We start from the raw sequence: 6,388 nt of genomic DNA, 5'->3' as shown, positions 1-6,388 counted from the left end.
AAGAAGAAGAAGAAGAAGAAGAAGAAGAAGAAGAAGAAGAAGAAGAAGTAGAAGTAGTTCTGTAAATGTTCCAGATTTAAGGAGTCTAAAGAAACACAACCAATGGGGTGCCTTGGTGGCTCAGTTGGTTAAGCATTTGACCCTTGATCTCAGCTCAGGCCTTGATCTCAGGGTCATGAGTTCAAGCCCCATCCTGGGCATGGAGTCTACTTTAAAAAAAAAAACAAAAGGGCGCCTGGGTGGCTCAGTTGGTTAAGCAACTGCCTTCGGCTCAGGTCATGATCCTGGAGTCCCTGGATCGAGTCCTGCATTGGGCTCCCTGCTCAGCGGGGAGTCTGCTTCTCCCTCTGACCCTCCCCCCTCTCATGTGCTCTCTCTCTGAAATAAATAAATAAAATCTTTAAAAAAAAATTTAAAAATAGATAAATAAATAAATAAAAACAAAAAAACCATGACCACTAAGTGCAATACCTGACCCTAAACTAGACCTTGTACTGGAGGGGAGAAAGTGCTATCAAGGATGGACAAAATTGGAATACGGATGGTAGATTAAATAAAAGTATTATGTAAATGTCAGTGTATAAAGTTTATAAGAGTGTAGGAGTGTATGTCTATTTTTAGGAAATACAGAAATATTTAGGGATAAGGGCCCTAAGGTATGAAACCCTGCAATGGTTCAAAAAAAAAAAGAGAGAGAGCCCATATGTGATTAAGCAAGAGATAAAATATTAACAATAGGTGAGTCTGGGTAAAGAGTATACAGGTGTGTCTTGTACTATTTTCATTTTTGCAACCTTTTGTAATTTTGAAATTATTTCCAAATAAGCTTTTCGAAAACGTTCCAGGCTCACTTTATGTGTTCCGTGCCCAAGCCCTGCAATCTGCTTTTTCTCCAGAGGATCCTAGTGAGCAGGAGTATTTAACCACATTTAAAAAAAAAGAATGAGGAAGAAAAGCATTCCTAGCATATGGAACAACATGACAGAAGGCAATGAAATGTGAGATATAAGTGTAGGCGGTAGAAAGGGCCTGTTCTAGCAACGGCGAGTCTTCTGAAAAGCTACCCCGGCAAAGGGCGCCCCAGGATGAATCGTGGCCACCCCCCTGGGACGCAAACGCAGTCCTCCCCCCAGCTTCCTCCCGCAAGCTTCTCCCTACTCGCCGCCCCTGTGTGATTTGGGCGCAGGATACAATAAACTGACAGATTCGGCCATCCTTCAGGCCCAACCCTGTATTCGGCGGCACCTCACGTGTGGAAGCATAGAACTGCCTTTTATCTATTTACAGAGAAGGCGGACAACGGTTGTGCAGGGAGAAGAAAGCGAAGCGGCCCTGGAGAAACTTCAGCCGGAGGACGGCTCTGGGAGAATGAGCACCCCGGCCCGGCCAATCAGAACGCAGGACGGAGATTTCACCCAATCCCGGCTCGGCAATGCTCTGGTCGGGGCGGGGCCGACACGCCCCGGGTGGGTGGCTCGCCGCGGCTCCCCGCGGCCCTGCAGTAACTCCAGTGCCCTGGCCCGGGAGGGGGGGATCGCGGAGAGGAGGCCGGCGAAGGAGGTCGGGCCAAACGGGGGAGGACGCTAGGCTTGGCAGTCTGGGCACCGCAGTAGCTTGACCGATGCAGCCCTGGCAAAAGCTACGTTTGCCACGCTCTCCGCGGGGCTCCCCTCTCCGAGCGCGCGAGTCCAGGACGCCTGCCTTCGGCAGAGCAGGTGAAGCTGGCGAGGGCTGACTCAGGAGCAAGCAGGTGTGACAAGGCTGTCAGGCTGCTCTCCCCCCTCCTGCCTGGGTAGCAGGCGGCGCTTCCTTTCTTCTTGGGAAGGCAGGCGGTCAGGCCTGTGCCAGGCTCGCAGCCAGCTTTAAGAAGAACTAACTCTCGGGGCGCCTGGGTGGCTCAGTTGGTTGGGCGACTGCCTTCGGCTCAGGTCATGGTCCTGGAGTCCCGGGATCGAGGCCCGCGTCGAGTCCCGCATCGAGTCCCGCATCGAGTCCCGCATCAAGTCCCGCATCGAGTCCCGCATCGGGCTCCCTGCTCAGCGGGGGGTCTGCTTCTCCCTCTGACCCTCCTCCCTCTCCTGCTCTCTGTCTCTCATTCTCTCTCTCTCAAATAAATAATAAAATCTTAAAAAAAGAAGAAGAAGAAGAAGAATTAACTCTCTGTCAGGATGGCGGGACCGCGGAGAAGAGCGAGCGGTGCAGGCGTCATGTCCGGATGTAATGCATGTGAGGGAAGGAGGCGAGATGGAAGGACTTCTCGGAAGCAGGATGCACCATCCCCACATGGGCACATGGCATGGCAGCTTTTCCAGGTCTCCCAGCCTGGTGATTCTTCCCTGGGTCTAACCTGAACCCTCTCTGCCACATCTCTGGCCAGCCTTCAGTTAGATGCTTTTCGGGAGATGGGTCTTCCATCTAACTTTCTCATTCTTAGATGAGGCTCTGGCTACTATGCTGGAGGCCAGTCCTCAAAACCTGAGAGTCTGAGGTGGGGAAGGCATGCAGGAAAGCATTCAGCTCCTTTGCAGGTCTTACAGAGAAGGGGTTAGTGCCTCTGAGAGAACTGATGTTGCTGTTACTGAGATAGAAAATGGGACCAGGTGGAGGTGGGGTTCATTCTTGTTACCATTCTATTTTATAGCTGAGCAAATGGAGGCCAGAGAGGTTATGTATCTTGCCCAAGATCACACAGCTTCAGGTGGCACAGCCTGGATTGATACCCAGGCTTGTCCGATTCCCAACCCTCTGCTCTTGACTGCAACCCTGTATTACAGGGACCTTATGCCAGTTCTCACCCTGCTTAGGATCATCTGGGGGCCTCACCTACCTGTCGCTGCTGTTTCTGGCCTTGGCACCTGGTTCTTTGCTGTGTTTCAGGCTTCCCAGACACAGGGATTCATCCATACAAGGGAAAGTCAGCAAAACCCCAGGTGCCATGGCCCCACTAATTTGGAACCAGAGATTTAAGGGGTGTGGGACCTACAGTTGAACTTAGAAACCAGAGGGTGCTAGACTACATCCACTTTATTTGGGCATCTCCCAACTCCTGTTATACTGAGGAGGAATCAGCCAACTGCCTAACGTTACAGGGAAGGTTTCAAAAGAAGGAGCAACATTTAAATTGGTTTTGCGGGGTATCTAAGGGTTCACAATGGAGCAAATGTGTTGAAGGGTTGCTTGTTGGGAGAACATTCTTTTTTTTTTTTAAGATTTTATTTGTGATGGAGCGAGAGCGAGATAAAGCATGGCGGGGGCGGGGGGGGGGGTAGGGGCAGAGGGAGAGGGAGAAGAGTCCCAATGCGGGACTAAATCTCAGACCCCTGGGATCATGACCTGAGTCAAAGGCAGATGCTTAACCGACTGATCCACACCAGCGGCCCTGGGGAGGACATTCTAGGTCTGGAAAGAGCATATAGAAAGGCTCTGTCTCCTTTGCTTTCTGTCCCCAACTCCACCCTTGCCCCATTCCTCCTCCTTTGGAGATCCTTGACAGAAACAGCTTCTGGTGTTGACAAAGTGGCAGAACTTCTCTTGTGTTGGACAGGCCACTGTGAGTCAGGGCCTACTCTCTTGGGATGAAGCTCTGGGATTCCAGGAAGGGGGATCCCCACGTCTTCAGCTGAAAGTGGCTCATGGGTCCCCACCTTGGAGGATTCCATACTAATCACTTGAATCTTGCCTGTTTCTTCATCTACTGAGGCTGTCCTTTTTATGGCCAAAGAACACCTCTTTTCTGCTCATTGACTGAAGCGGAAATGATCACAGCTGACTTGGACTAGCAGTCTGTCTCGGAGTCCTCGGAGCAATCATGTCCAGTCCAAGGCAGATGAATGGAGAGGGGAGGGGATCAGGGTGACGGTTACACCACAGGAAGCACAAGGACATTTTCTCTAAAATCTCTCTCCCCTTCCTGGGCCTCTTCCTAACCTCCAAGTCCCCCATTTCCCTCCTCCCACTCCCCCTCCTCCCCATTAAGCAAAGTTGATGTCTCTGGCTCTTTTCCCACCATTAACAAAGCTAGGAATTTCTTGGCTTATGAGCAAGGGCCTTGGGTATCTAGGCTCCTTCAAGTCAGATCTCTCAGTGGATTAAGGTGACTGTGGCTTTGGTGACTCCCCTGATTGCCCCGAAGATTGTCAAAGACTTAACTTTGTATCTCAGTCCCTGAGGCTGGCTCCCCTCTCCATGAACAGCCTCTAGAGTTGGTACATCTGCTCCCAGTCTTGCCTGGACACTGACTTTCAGACAGGGCTGATGGAATAGTCACTGGGAAGGCATGTCCCTTCTATTGCCCCTTGGTCTCCTTGTCTTCTCCATTTGCCACGCCAAAGGAATAGCTCACTGGCAGAACACGATGTTGGCCTCAAATGTCCATCTTTAGCCTGGTAGTTCTTGCTCCAGGTTCTTTATAAATGTGTTTAGGAAAAAGTGACATAGAGGTAACAGGGCTGATGCAGCCAAATTCAGATGAACCTCACTTCGAGAAAAATCCATAAAGAACAGAAATTTACAAAACACTCCAGAGAATTCCTCCTGCATGGCTGGCAGTTACATACCCAGAAAGGATTCATTCCAGTAAGAATAGTGATTTTAAATTCTTATTTTATGCACTCTTCCAACAGATATTTAGGCATTGGGAAGGAGATGGGTTGTCAATTTAAGATAATCAAGGACGAAGAAAATTTCTTAAAGGATGATGCAAGTGAGTGGTGATACAGAATCTAAAGTGTGAAAATCCCTTCTCTTACCATGACACGGCAGTTTTTGTAAAGTGAAGTATACTTGACCCTCACGGTCCAGGGCCAAGATCTGGGTCAAGTGCCTCTTTCAGGAAGGGAAAAGTTAACTAGCCAGCCCCTGACAGGTTGCCCCAAGGAGACAGCTAGATTACACAAAAGTCCAAAGCAAAGCCTTTGACCGTCCCTCCATTCCCTCCTTGGGAACTAAATGGGTCTGACTGCCCAAAAGTGGGCAACCAGGAGAAGCTGGAATCCAGATCAATGCACAAAGTCAATCAGTATTGAGTCCTGAACCACCCCACACTGATCTGCCCCCACCCCCATTTTTACAAGACCAGGGGGAGATTATCCAGTAATCTGCTAGGGTCAGACCAGCTGTGGGGATTTATAGGCTCAAATGGGGACAAATGGCATTCATTCAGGCTACAAGACTCCTTAAGGAGGAAATAGAAAGAGTGCAGGACTGAGGGCCAGATTTATTAGAGCAGGGAGGGGGAAGTGATTACATCCCATGAACACACTGGACTTTCTGTCCAGGGATCCTTGAGGACACTTCAAGGAAAACCTTCACTATCCCCTCTACATCCCAAACCCAGGTCTCTTTAGAGTGGACCAAAATGCAGGGCCCCTTGAAAAGAGCAGAGGCCTGGACAGCCAGGACTGTAAAGATTAGCTAGCAACTCAGTGAAATAACACTTCCCGTTTCCAGACAAAAGCGACACTAGAAACTTTTCCTCCAGCTGTTTTCACTGAGTCAATAGAGACTAAAGCAATTATCAGAAAAAGGTTGGGAAGCCTCAATTCTATAGAAAACAGATGTAGGTATCCAAAACTTTTTCACTAAATGAAGTGTCAGATTCATCTTGATCTGCTGTCACTTGAGTACTCATCGTGTTTCTCCTAACAGCCTCCTTGGAGGTAGCAACCACACCGAAATTGCCTTTACGGGCCCCTTAGTGCCCAACAGTGCCTGGCACATTGTTGGTACCCAAAGGACATCCGATGAATCTAGCTGAACACAAATGGGTAGGAGACCTAGCCTAAAGCCCTTTACAAGTAAAGAAACTGGGTTCTAGAGCATGAGAAATATTCTAAACCCATTTTCTCTTTTGGGTAGAACAGGGGCCTATGGCTGTGGCCACTACCCAAGGCCCGGCTTCCTGGCTTTTCCTCAAGCTGACAGGCAGGAGTCTACTGCAGTCAGTCTGGTGTGTTTCCACCCTCCCTTCTCGGTAGGGGCTCAATACCAACCAGCCTGACAGCATCCCTCCCCCTTTCTCCAGCCCCATACCGAGATGGGTACACCTGGAGAAGCAGTGCTTTAAACATTTCTCTACCATCAGAGTGAACTGGTGAAGCTTCTCAGATATTAAGCAATCCATCATAACATTTGTGACCGGTTAACTTTAATTTGTCAAAATAAATCTGCAGTATTTTGCATGTTAGTAATACAGTGCTGGTATTGACAGGAAAAATCATCATCTGCTTACATAGAAACCTTCATTTAGGAGCACACCTTAGGAGGGAAATGGATATACAATAAAAGGCAAATGCAGGCCAAGCAGCGAGCCCTAGAGCATAACAGGCTGGATGTCAGATTTGAGGATTATCTAATACAACTGTTTAGCTGCCAATCTGATAAAGGGAAG

This window comes from Mirounga leonina, unplaced genomic scaffold, assembly GCF_011800145.1.
Source record: "Mirounga leonina isolate KUSES-001 unplaced genomic scaffold, KU_Mleo_1.0 Mir_200, whole genome shotgun sequence".
Taxonomy (NCBI): Eukaryota; Metazoa; Chordata; class Mammalia; order Carnivora; family Phocidae; genus Mirounga; species Mirounga leonina.
The sequence above is the reverse complement of the archived record's forward strand: the minus strand, read 5'-3'. Positions refer to the sequence as shown.